This window comes from Cydia strobilella, chromosome 12 (genome assembly GCF_947568885.1).
Source record: "Cydia strobilella chromosome 12, ilCydStro3.1, whole genome shotgun sequence".
NCBI lineage: Eukaryota > Metazoa > Arthropoda > Insecta > Lepidoptera > Tortricidae > Cydia > Cydia strobilella.
In genome coordinates this window covers 4,185,463-4,199,676 of record NC_086052.1, presented here as the reverse complement: position 1 = coordinate 4,199,676, position 14,214 = coordinate 4,185,463, and the positions used below count along the sequence as shown (strand labels likewise).

At 36.6% G+C, this 14,214-nt stretch overlaps 1 protein-coding gene across 11 annotated transcripts in view; it reads right to left on the bottom strand.

Moving 5' to 3' along the window:
* Window positions 1-12,573, bottom strand: part of LOC134745928 (POU domain, class 6, transcription factor 2) — a 211,364-nt gene extending 198,791 nt beyond the window's left edge. For 2 of the 11 annotated variants that reach the window (XM_063680051.1, XM_063680057.1), the window contains exons 1-2: window positions 12,190-12,564; window positions 604-710 (exon numbers count right to left, since the gene is read on the bottom strand). The gene's annotated coding sequence lies outside the window, so the exon portion shown is untranslated. Of the gene's footprint in view, window positions 1-319; window positions 416-461; window positions 489-603; window positions 711-12,189 lie in introns of those variants that run through there. The other 9 variants (XM_063680059.1, XM_063680061.1, XM_063680055.1 and 6 more) reach the window with 8 other exon arrangements.
* Window positions 12,574-14,214: the final 1,641 nt, after the last annotated feature.

The following is a 14,214-nucleotide window of genomic DNA, read 5'->3' as shown; positions in this document are numbered from 1 at the left end:
ACTGTTAACGCTATAACATTGATCAAAATATAATTAGTAATAAAATCGGCTAAATTATTATAAGTAATAAAAGGCGTTATTCTTTGTATTTTACCAGGCTACTTTAGAATAAAAAGCAAATGCTGTTAACAATTTTGCAACGAAAAAAAATGTAATTAGTAATAAAAAGCGTTCTACCTTGCTACTTACCGGAGACACTGGCGAAGTTGAAGTCCCAGTGGAGGGAGGACGTCTTCAGGTAGGGGTAAAACAGTTTGCTGGCTTGCTCCGGACTGCCGGCGACTGTTGACAATGTAATTAGTAATGAAAAGCGTTCTACCTTGGCACTTACCGGAGCCACTAACGAAGAGGAAGTCCCTGTGGAGGGAGGACGTCTTCAGGTAGGGGTAAAATAGCTTGCTGGCCTGCTCCGGACTGCCAGCGACTGTTAACAATGTAATGAGTAATGAAAAGCGTTCTACCTTGGCACTTACCGGAGCCACTGGCGAAGAAGAAGTCCTTGTGAAGGGGGGACGTCTTCAGGTGGGGGTAAAATAGCTTGCAGGCCTGCTCCGGACTGCCGGTGACTGTTGACAATGTAATTAGTAATGAAAAGCGTTCTACCTTGCCACTTACCGGAGCCACTGGCGAAGAGGAAGTCCCTGTGGAGGGAGGACGTCTTCAGGTAGGGGTAAAACAGCTTGCTGGCCTGCTCCGGACTGCCGAACCGACTGTTGACAATGTACAGAAATAAATTGTAAAACAGAGACTAAAAATCCCCAGAATCACACTCGATAGTATTTTTTTGGATTTCGTAGCCAAAATGGCAGAACAATGATAGTAAATATATCAAAACGAGCCGAAGATTACTCAACATGATTCCCTCCATAGGGAGAAGCTTCAACAGGACCACGCGTTGGCGGACTGACGCGCAGACTGAAACCGTTCCGCCCGTTGTAGCGCCTCGTTATGGAGCGAAACATGTCAAGAAATCTTCGACTCGCAGTTAGTTACAAAATATTGCCGTCGAATTGCCGATTTTTTTTATATTAAATAAAAATCATACCGAATCCGAGCGAGTTTTTATAATACTATTTTAAAAATTACCATGGAGAATATTGAGTGTTGCCTGGTTAACCTACAAATACATATTTAAATGTAAGTATTATTGGGACCATTTAAAACAACAGGTTTTTTGTTAACCTAATTCCTACCAACCAATTATAAACCAATCGAATATCTGTACCGATAACTCATATAATGCAATTGAATGACATAAAAACTAATATGTATATTTAGTGACCTGTAAGTTATCATGTAAAATAAAAAGGTTTTCTCTTCTTGGCATAGGTACTTATATTATTATCTCAGAAATGAATTTATTGAATTAAGTTGTGTTAAAATGGATAATTATTCCCTGTTAGGAAGAAACCTAAACGCATGAATGAAGTAATGCCACAGACTTCCCAACCTTTTATTCAAAGCTTGAATGCAGCAGAATGAAACGTAAAAAGGAACGTCAGACATCTTTCCCCCGTTCAGAAAGGCGGGGTTTTTCCACGTGACCACCACGTGCGTGGAACGAACCGGCGAACTTTCCTTCCGTGCGCCAACTTATCTGTGCCGCAGATCGAGCCAATGTAGACTCTTTGCGGGTGCAATAAAGCTCTACGGCGTGTTACGTATAAGTTTGTGTTTTCGTAAGATATTCCTTTTTCAAATTCGTTCCGATGCGTTTTGTTTTTGGAAAAGAAGTTTAAAGTTATGCCCTGATTTTGTAAATGCAGATACCTTTAAAATGTAGAATATTGTGTACTTTTTACACAATATTCTACAACCCAAAGGAGTAAAAGTGAGAATTATCATGGAAAAGTACCTACATACTTATAGTGCGACATAAAATAGTAGAAATTAAATAAAATTGAACTAAAAAAACCATACTAAATTGTTGCCAGGTTAAAAGCATTTTACATTTTACGTCAATAATATGACAGTTGCGTAGGAAGTTGCGCTCTCAATAATTTTCTACAATTCCTCGTCGGACTATATCTAATAAATATCACAGCGTAACTTATTCCATACTGTTATATGTTTGTGTATATTTTCTCGCCCCAAACGCTCGTCAATATCACAAGTAAAAAAACTTCCTTTTGTTGATAAGAAAGATAACTATGTATCTAATGGACGGTAACACTAAACCTTCACGTCTTTCATAGTATAATGACACCAAATAAATAAAAATTAACCGAACTTCCTTGACCTTGAATGAAAGTTGTTCCTTTTTCAAATCAGTTTCGGCGGTTTGCGTTTTGTTTCTCATTTTGTTGTGAGTGTGTTCTTCTTTAACGAAAACAGATAGTTGGTCAAACCAAAATGGCAGTAAATAAGAACAAAAAAAATACACTCATCCTTTTCTTTTAGGTGCTAGTGCTAGTGTAAGACAAAGTTAATATGATTCTCTCTGTCTATGTTTGAAATGAGACAGTCCTTTGACAAACTATATAGGTATATTAAAAAAAAAAAGATTACTGATTGAGTTTTTGGTTTAGTAAAAATACAGAATTTTGTTGTAAAGTTGTTATTCATAAATATTTCATCATACTGAGGTAGCAACCTCTTACAAACCTTCGTAAAAGGTCGTCTCTCTCTAACAAACAGAGATGTCAAAATGACGGATAAGGACAAACGATTAACAACGGTTTGTTAGATTTGACAGACGAATAATATATTTGGTCAAGCAAATCTTGTCAGTAGAAAAAGGCGGCAAATTTAAAAAAATGTAGCGGGAATTTTGCGCCTTTTTCTACTGACAAGATTTGCTTGACCAACTATATGCATAACGCTCATCATCATTTAAGTTATCGAGTCGGAATCTTTTAGGTATCAAAAGGCACGTGAAAGGGTATTGCACAGCACAGACATAAACATTACGAGTATAACGGTATTCAAGTAACTTAAGATTCATCATTTTAATTACGAATTTCGTTACGAACATCACAATTAAATTTTTACGAGCCGTAGCTAATCAGCGAACATAAAAATTTATTAAGTATTGAATTCACCCATTTCGAAGATATCAATAAAAATGTAACTTTCACGAAACAATAGCCTAAACCGTAGCGCAATCAACATATCAACTAATACCGTATCTAGAAAATTCTTAATTGAACTAATGAGAAGTAATTACAATTTTTATTGCCGCCATAATGATTACGATGCCTTAAAATAATAAAAGCAATTAGACATTGATGGGCGAAGCTAAGTCTGTACACTTGTCTCTTTCGCGCTTGTTTAGATAGATTGTGAGTAAGCGGTGCGAGAGATAAAGCCTGATTAGATGTAATTGTTTGGACGGTTATAAAAGTTGTCAGATCCCGTGTATGTCGTAAAATAAATAGCGAGATGTTCAATTTGAATCTCGAGCGATGGAACACTTCAAATATTCCTTTGTATTCGTTGAGGTGACATCAGTGGCAATGTTTAGATGTTTAATTTTGAGTAATTAATAGCGCGATTAAGATGGAATGCAGCATTTAATAAGCCCGGCGCGTATCGTTATAATGGACAATTTGCTTCTATGATTGAGCTCAACCACGTAAGACTACTTAGAACACCAAAAAGGAAAGGGTTAACACATTTTGGGAAAAGCTCCCTTCTGTGAACAAAACAACAAAATTTAACGACCCGGGTACTTACGTATACTCTGTCAAGCAATTTCCGTTAGTAGAATCGAGCGGGAAATTTAAAAAATATAGGCCCGAAGTTATCGTCCCATAGAAAATTTGAATTACGCGCCTTTTTCTACTGACAAACTTTTTTTACTGGCTACGGTGGCAAAAAATTGGTGCATTCCCGTTGCCAGGGAGATTTTGGAATTATACTGAGCAACTTTTACTATGTGATCAACCCCAAAATCGCAAAAAAAAACCATAGTAAAAGTTGCTCAGTATAATCCCAAGTCCTCCCTGGCAACGGGAATACACTTATTTTTTAGCCAGCCTGCATATGTATACCTACATAAAAATCTTCTGATTAATCATTAACTATGTCTTAATGATTGTGATCAATTAAAATGACTGATTCATTCAAATAGGTACCAATGAGTCGAGATATTAGTGAGTCACGAGGTACCTACATTTATTTTGAACATAAGATTCTTGGGTTATAGTTAGTCAGATTATATGATGTAATTGATATAGGTACATGTCATCCGTAAGTACCTACTAGGTCATTTAAATTAAATTAATATATTTAATATTTAAAATTAATATTTATGGCAATAGATAATATATCGATTTTAAGGGTACAGTACCTCAAAAAAAAACGGAACCCTTATAAGATCACTTGTACGTCTGTGTCGGTCCGTCTGTCACGGCCTATTTTTTCCGAAACTACTGGACCAATTAAGTTGAAATTTGGTAGACATAATATGTAAGTTTGTGACCCAAAGATGGACATGTAACGTAAACAAATAAATTTTAAACATGGAACACTTTTGGGACTAAATGAGAAAATTAAAAAATAAAGTATTTCAAAGTATATCGTGTTGCATATCAAATGAAAGAGGTTATTGTGAGTCCTCCTCCCTGCTTCATTCTCCTCAGTGCTGAGGGTCGTGACCTCTTACGTGGAGCACATGATTTCGGATAGCAGATTTCCAGGCATTTCGATCTCTTGCGACTTCTAAGGCATCATGGACCTTGATGGATAGCGTTTTGCTAACCTGGTTGGACCACCGCGTTGGACCGCATTATGAATATCTTAAATATATATTTTTTTTATAATTTTAGGATAAACAGTTGAGAAGTTAATTAAGAAAATAGGCAAAAAATTACCGTTCCTCCCTTTTTCCCCGAAACTACTGGGTCTAAAATAAAAATAAAAATACACAAAATAGTTCTTTACAAGATTACAAGAAAACCTATTAGAAATGTGCAGTCAAGCTTGAGTCGGACTTAATTACTAAGTTTTTGATCCAACCCCTACGGGTTTATTAAAGACATTTCACTTACGTTTCACATAAAAAAATGCATTGTTAAAAATTGTATAATGTACCTAAGGAACGCGAGTCAGACTCGCACTTGGCCGGTATTTTCTGCTCTATAGTCTATACAGCAATCGAGTTTTGAAACACCTTTGACCTTTGACCACTGCACACATATGAAAGGTTAAAGGTCCATTAGTTAGTATTGTTATCGTATATGTTCTTTATTTCTGATTTCAGCACATTGTCATCACTTAATTTTTATTACGAAGGCACAGCACAAGAAAAAAACCGGAAAAGCGCGAGTCGGACTCGCCCGCCGAGGGTTCCATACTTTTTAGTAGGTATTTGTTGTTATAGCGGCAACAGAAATACATCATCTGTGAAAATTTCAACTGTCTAGCTATAGTAGCTATCACGGTTGATAAGATACAGCCTGGTGACAGACAAACGGACAGACATACAGACAGACGGACGGAAATAGAAAATAGTAATAGGGTCCCGTTTTTACCCTTTGGGTACAGAACCCTAAAAACAAAACCTATACATACTTTGATATTTTTTCGTTTTCCTCGTGTGAAAAACACCGAAATTTCCTATTTAGTTTCAAATTAAGTAATTGTTAATCACGCGTGTCGCTAAATGCGTGATTATTTTCAATTGATAATTGCAGATGGGTAAGATAAAATTGTTAAGAGTTCCAGTTTTAGGGAAACCTTTGGCAATTGTTTAATTGTGTAATTATTTAGTTTTTAAACCAAACTTGCATGCAATTTTCATTACATTGCGGTATCTGATAAACATTTTGAATGCAGTTTACCTTAGTAGTCGGCAATGTAACGTAAATTTCATGCAAGTTCTTGCTAGTCTAAACCTGGCTTAACGTAAACGAAATTAATAACTAGCTTAAATCTAAAATAGGCCCTTGAGGCATTGTACCAAGGATGCTGGCGGCATTTCCCCGCTGTATCGCAATGCTGATACGTTGTGCGAGAAAGCCGCCAGCTCTTCGGTCACCAGTTACGTCAACCAACCAACCTGGCTTTATATCTACTAATCTGCCTCATCACCAAACCCTGTCAGCAATGTTGCAGTGAAAATTGGGATGGGCAAAAATACGTAGGTACCTTAAATTCGCCTTTAGTATATAACTTTGCCAGAACTAGCATTATAAAAAAAATATTATAAATTTCATCATAGGTATTAGTAATCTGGAGGCACGGCAGTGCCCCCGCCAAGTCGAGCAAAAAAAAAGTAGGTACCATCCTTTTCTCTAGGCCATTCAGGTCATTTTCGACGTATTGAACATATTAATAACGGTTCACTTACGTATTTTAAGCCGAAAAACGGTGTCTATATATGTGTGTACATATGTCTGTGTCTCACGGAAGTTTTGTCATTTTCGATTTCGACGTCCTGTATCGTCGTGTGTCCTGTCCATATTTCATGCAATATAAAGTTGTTTGTGTTTGTATTTGTAATTTTGTACTGGCTGAAGCTAAGAACCCTGAATTTTCAGTGACATATAGGGCATAATATTTCTTAGATATATTGCCAATAACATTCAATTTGAACTTGCAGTTTAAGAATTATTCATTATTTGGGCGCATATTCGTTCACTCGAAAAAGCCCTTTAATAAAGATAAAAAAAAATATTCATTATTCAGGATTTGCAAAAAGTTTTAGTACAATTTCATATGAAAAAAATTATAAGTTGGGGACAGGCGGCGAAGTTAGATTATTTTGGAATGTTTAGATTTTTTACTTTTAAGCAATTTTTACGCAGCTCTATTTATTGTGTATAAGTAATACATGGATACGATATCCATCCATCCATCCATCCATCCATTCTTGGTATTAATATTGTATGTCTTTCCTGTCACGGAACAATGGTGTTCCGGACATTTGGGAGGCGTGCGCGTTGCCGAAGCCAGCACGTAGAGCACTTTTGACACTTTAATGAAATGTAAGGGGTACACCGAGCGGATGCTGCCCTTGCCCGTGTCATGGGACGCACGCAGAGGTAGCACCCGTCAGGGTGTAAGGACTATTGAGAGTTGATGGAATCTAAAACGAACCAGCTTATTGGCTGAAACCGATGGACTAAGTACTGAGCTGTGGGATAAAAAATATTATCTCTTTATTTATTTTCCATCCCAGGCTAGGTCATTTATAATAGGAATATAAAAGTATAATATAAAAACACAAAATACACATAAACACATTATAAAAAAACCTAACCTAGGGTGCCGCCAGCAGCGGGGCAGGGCCCAAGCTGCCGGTGGTCAGGGCCGCAGAGTGAGGAACGAACGTACTATACGCGCCGTGTCCGAAATTACCGCCTTCTGCATCTGACCCTTGATCCAATCCAGCAAGTCTCTCTAGGTGTTGGTCGAGACTCTTCGCTATGAGACCGTTCGCTGATACGACTATCGGAGCAATGATCGTCGCGTCAACATCCTACATGCCGGTTATCTCGTGAGCCAAGTCTAGGTACTTGCTGGATTTGTCCTTCTCGGCTTTCACGAGATTCTCATCATGGGGGATGGTGACGTCGACGAGCACGGTCCCGCGCTGCGATCGGTCTATTAGCACGATGTCAGTCTGATTGGCAACAATAGTCCTGTCAGTGATGACAAATTATTGAAATATACACGTGTCTACTCAGCCGAAATAATTGATTTCACTATTGTTGAGCTAGGTATGAACTTTATTTAGCACTTAATTTAACAACTTAATTTATTGTTTTTCTTGATTTATATACCCATCACCATCAGATGTAAGCTTTAAAAACCTGCTATAAAAAACACATTTTGCAAGATCATAGGTATTTCGAATATGATTATGATTATGTTTCTCACCACATCTAGGTCAAAATTTCAACTGTTATTTATAGAATAGACCTTATACTTAGTATGTACTTCAGCAAAAAACACCCACCCCAATGCACCCACCTATTTTTAGTGATTTTTTTCCTTCGTAGGCACATAATTCGATACTTCCAAAATCGTGAAACTAAAGATTAGTACACTTTTAAGGAAAACTATAGCGAATATGACTAAGTAGTTATTGCATTTTTACAAAAAGTCTATTTTGACGGACGGGTCAAACCCACGACGGGTAAAATAAAATATTGTTAGAAAGCCATTAGGCCTGCAAAATAATTTTGGCCAACTTTAAGGACCAAATACCATTCTGTGCTGTGTGAGTTAGGATTTCCTACGATATAATTTTGTCAAACCTTATTTTTTAAAGAATTGCAACAATAATAATGGGGTTTGCACACTAGGCATAACAGCCGTACAGTAGAGCTAAGGCCCAAAGATTTATTTATTTATTTCCGTAGTAACCCTAAGTAGTAAGCTTTGAAACAAAACTAAGTAAATACCTTACATGCGTAAAATAAAATTTTGATCGAATTTAAACTGTTGTGAGACATATTAACATTAACACAACAACAACAAAACAAGTGAGTCTAAACCGTGAAATTATTTAATAAAATTTTGATTTAAATATCGTAAATTATTATTTTTTCTTACAATTGCGCAAGCGCATCTTTCTTTGAAAAGTTTTAATATAATAATAAATCAATAAATATAGTCTTAATATTAGAGTTATCCGATAAATTACGACAAATTATCGGTGTTTTTATGAATCAAATATAATAATGCTAAAATTATATTTTTGTTCACTACATCAGGAATCGTCTATCGCAAAACTAAATTACATACAAAAATAATCAACAAAAAGTATTTTTAAGGCTGCTGGTTATACATGCCAAATAGGGTCATAAAAAGTATACTTATTAGTATTGTCTTCGGTTACCGCGATAGTTACTCATGAAATAAAACTATGAAAACGGATTATATTAAACGGTTTCGAGTTCGAAACGTCGGGATGTATTATAAATTCAATATACGCGATATAATCCGTTTTCATAGTTTTATACTTATTAGTGTTACTTAAATCTTAAATACATACATATTGGTATATATTGCTTATTATTATATATATATTATTTAAATGGAAAACCATGACGTTACGTAATAAAATAACCCTTTCCTCTTACCTATACCGGAAGCAGATATAGCTTTTATATCTAACTATACCTGCACCCTCGAGGGCATTGGGCTACTGGGGGTGCACAGGGGTGACAAAGTGTGCCTTTTGCCCAACAATGATCTAAAGGGCTGTTTGGAACTATCCCTAAGCTGAATTAGAGGTTGTCTGATTATTTTTACAAGCTTTTATTTAACTTGGCACGTTCGTATGTAACATTTTTTTTTTTTTTTTCAAATCTTGCAAACCATTTTTCAACCACTTACTGATATCCTATTATACTGAAATTTTGCATACATATGTAAATCGGATGACAATGCAATATTATGATAACATGGAGCTGATCTGATGATGGAGACAGGAGGTGGTAATGGGAAATCTGTGATAAAACAACGCAACCTAATTGTGTTTGGGGTTGTTAGAATTATCTCGATGAGTATTAGTTGTCTGTGGAAAAAAGTACAGTCAGCGATGAAAGCTCGTACCCAAAATGATTTCTTGCAAAAACTTATTATATTTCCTTTAAAATTAGGTAAAACTATGGTTCACAAGTTTAACACAAGTACTTGCCAATGTATTTTTTGGTTTTGTCTGGGTATTTTCTGCTATTTTGCCTCAGAACTACGTTAATAATAGTCATGCCTGGGGCCCAATTCTTGAACGGCATTAGACTAATATTATTAGTCCACGACACTGACATAGACATGAGTAGTTCGCGAATGAAAGATTCAAATGAAGTACTTCACTTGATGTCACTCTTTCATTCACTAGTTCAGTTTGGATTTATTTAGTTATTTACTTCAGCAGTTCAGTTTAGTGTGATCTTTTCATCTACTTGCTCATTCGCTTAGAGAGTGACAAGGACGCCACGTTTAAACCTTGATTCATAAATTCATTTATTTGAGTGATTCATATTGAATGAAATTATCAATCGAATCCTTCATTCAACTCAATATATCCGCGAATGAGAGATAGAAAACCAGTACTGTTAATATAGATGAATCTTTTGAGCTACTGAACTAAACTGAACTAAAAGAGTGAAGTACTTCACAGCGTATGAAAGAGGCATATCAATCTTTACTTTTTAGTGACACATTTTGCATGACTACACTGACATATATGTATAGACAAGCTGTCGAGAAAAAATTGTGTCCGCGAGGTGTCCGCCATTTTTTGCGTTTGACGTCTGTCACTAAGCTATAAGAATAAGCGCAGCTAGCCAGTAGCAATGAAGTGCAGCACTTCATTGAGGTGCGGAAACATTTTCTTCGAAAGGCCGCCTCTAGTGTATACATATTAACTCAATGGTCCACGAACTGTCAAATCGTATGGGTTGCCATGGCGACGCACTAATAATATTAGACTAATACCGTTCGAGAAATGGGCCCCTAAGATAAGATATTAGTTAGTTTAGGACAATATTTGGGAGATTTTGAACTATAATTGGGTGATTTTAAGGTAGTTTTTACTTTTGAACTCAATATATGTTTCTAAGTTTAGATAAACCGTCAACCGGGGTGAATAGGGACGGCTGGGTTGAATAGGAACAAAACTACAATTGTGATTTACCTAACAATTTCTTAAAAAAACACCCACAGAAATTGTATCATACAAAATTTACTATTATTTTCAATCAAATAATACAATTATTGTGAGTATTTTCTCCGAAATTATTAGGTATATCACATTTTAAGTTGTGTCCCTATATCCCTATTAACCCCAGCCGTCCCTATTCACCCCGGTTGACGGTACATACCTAAATATATGTGTTTTGTGAAGTACAATGCTCGCTCTACAATGAAACAAAAATGTTTTATGCATCATTTTACGAGAAAAAATGCGAGTTTTACTGATAATGGTAGAATTTCAATTATAATAAAATGAAGTAGTTTGTTTCACGAGGTACATAAATGAATTATTCATCAACATTTATCGATTATCACATAATTGCTAAATCAATTAACTATTAATTAAAGACAGTTAGAGCATAAATAACTGTTTTTATTGTTTCGAGATTGTTACCTTTATAATTTTAGTAATATAACTTCTAGCCGCCCAGAGGCCTATAAAAAGGTCTCCCATTCCATTGTAGGTATTTCGAATCCTTATTTTGACCTATTAAAATTGCATTTGGCTTAATTAGCACGTTTTGAATCTTGGGCGGTTAGATGTCAAATTGTTCATAATTTTAACAAAGCTTTGCGTTTGTGCCCAAGGCGAACATTTTGAAGAGACAGGAAAATTAAAAGCGTTAGTTCCGATATTGATCACTGGAGGACTTTGTTAGATTTTTAGTTATTTTTATGTCTTTAATTTCAGTCCAACAAATTAAGTATAAAACACGTATATCAAATACTACTAAGATACAATGACAATGCACTATACCTATACAAGGTGACCCAAAATACGTTGACCAAAAAAAAATTTCGAATGATTTAGGTACTTTCACGATTTTTACAAAATTTCACTTATTATTAAAACTACAATCATTTAACTGAAACAAAATATATTCAAAATATTCTCCTTTGGCTTTGATACACAAACGCAGCTTTGTTAAAATTATCAACAATTATGTCAACGTATTCTTGGGCCATCCTGTATAAGTACACCCACACGCACATTCTTGCAAGCACACGTGCTCATGAAGCCTCATTCGAAACATCCGAAACCCCTCGCATCGAAAGAAAATAGATACGCAAAAAAAAAGTTCAGCAAAAAGTTTTCCCGCGTGCAAAAAGTAAAAAAAATACCTACAGAAAATGCAACACAGGTAGTTCAACCAATCAGCTGTTTGTTGGGCTCGACGCTCCGCCCAACGGCTACTTTCCTCTTTCGCACCTCAAAAATATAATAAACCATTTCGCGAAAGTTAATACATTATTTTCGTCATATATTAATTTAACGAATTATCAGGATACACCCCGCATTACACAAGCGTTTTCCCGAAATAATTCCACCAATCAACACACATTCGATTTTCGCATTTACATTTTCCACGTAACGGTTTTTGAATGTGTGTGTTTTATATAAGGCATTCCGTTAAAACAGTCCTTAAGGAGTTTTTCATGCGCTGTTTTCATGAACGTAAGTCTAAAAGTTTCGAAAGTTTTTCTACTTTAAAAAAGTTTAACACTACGAAAGCTTAACTTAGTTTTGATACAACTTACAATATTCCAAGAGTTTGCAGTTTAGGCGGAAGGCTCTGTTTTCGTATCAGTCGCTAATGGCCCGGCGGTCGCTTATACATCACTTTATAGCGTCTCAACGGGCAATACCACCGACTATTACTTCACTGCAATACTTCCAACTTGTTTTCAAAGGCAACAAATCAATCCATGCACTGTGGCGCACCAATAAAAAACCCAGTCAGTTTGAAAAAGTTTAAATACAGAAGACGCGCGGAATGTTTTTTTTTTAAACGGGTGTCAAACGCGCGAACACAAACACGGCCGGCCACGTCAGTCCGCTGACGTTCACTACGCGAGTCGGCGTAAGTCGAGGAGAAGAAGGCAGCGGTCTCTCGGCCGACCCGCCTTTTGTTCGTCTCGCTCTCGCGCCATGCCCGCCCGCACAGTTTTTACGGTTTAACCAACTCAATTCAATTCAACTCAACTCAATTGTCGTGGCGCAAATGCCTTCGTAGTGGACGCTAGAGTGAGACGTATACAGTATAAACAACTTTTTAATAACGCTAATCAGTCGTTTCCTTTGCGTAGTTTCTTACGCATTGCATTTCTTGGGTGTGCGGTCAATATTTACGTTTGGATGCGTTTTGATCAAGAATATGCGTCCGGGAAAGCGGAATAGAGCCTTAATCTTGGTTGAAGACGTAGCAGTGGGCACGGGTGGGGCGTCTCGCTCGCGCCACTATCGTCCGGCGGCGTTTTTGCGTGCGCGCGAGCGAGAAATCCGTGCTTCGAGAGGCGTTACCGTTTCCCACGGCTCTGCCGCTGGGTGTGTAAAGTTTTAGACCGAAACATGTAAAAATGCATCTTGAAAAAAAGTTATGTATTAAAAAAAAGAAGCTTAGTGCGCGGTGGGGGGACATTACTGGGAGGTGGCGTTTTTTCGCGGCTGTATTTTCGGGGGTGCACGGGCACGGACAATGCATTACGCCGTCCTTGCTCGGCCGAATCAAACGGAATCCACTATCGGTGCACTTACCATATTGTTTTATGAGATTCGGAAAGGCCATTGGGTATTGCTTATCATTTAAGGAATATCATTTAGAGAAGTTCTGGAACGAATTGAATTGAAAGTTAAAAATATATGATTTTGTTTGCCCAGAAAAAAGAGGTATTAACGTTTTACAATGACTGCATGCCTACATAAAACAGCTCTGTTATTGACAGCAATGGCTTAAAGGACTCGCATCCAGGCAATAATTGTAAAAAAATGCAACGTTTTTTTTAAACCAGAAACCAGAATATTAAAAAAAATCTAAATATTAATCCAATTCATGAGGACACAGATTACATGGAGATGGATTACATGGTATATATTTAGTCACCTGCAATAATTTACGGGATAAATAAATAGGTCATACTGAGCAACTTTTACTATGGGACCAACCCCGAAATCGCGAAAAACAATATTGGCAATTTCATACATATCGGCTGTCTGACCTTGACATTTTCTACGGAAGAATTAAAAACAACTCTCTTATCCGTTTTTGAACAATCAAGAGCCTTTACCAGCTGATGTGGTAAAAATTAATCTACCTACTAAACTTCTAAAAACTGTCTACAAACATTTTACGTGGCAGCTTATATTAAACTGTCGTAAGGGACCATCATTCGACAAGAGAGGTAATAGCAAGCTGAAAAGTCAAATTAGAATCTAAATCAGTTTACCTTTGACCCGTATATAACAATGTTAGTAGGATGCAAGGAAAATAGAAATACCAGGCAGTAGGGCACGCAATGCCTTAATGAATCTCATCAGTGGCCAATAATTAGCTTAGGGCTGGACGCTCGTTATTAGGAAACGGCTCAAAGCGATGGTAACCAAGTTACTGCGTGTTTGTGGCGACCCTAATTTAAGGAGTTTAATTTAGGATCGCTTACACGGTTATGTTAATAAAAAACTTTATACTTAATTCCAGATAACAATAGACTAGATTAGAGGTCTAGCTATAGTTGGTCGAGCAAATCTTGTTCGTAGAAAAAAGCGGCAAATTTAAAAAATGTAGG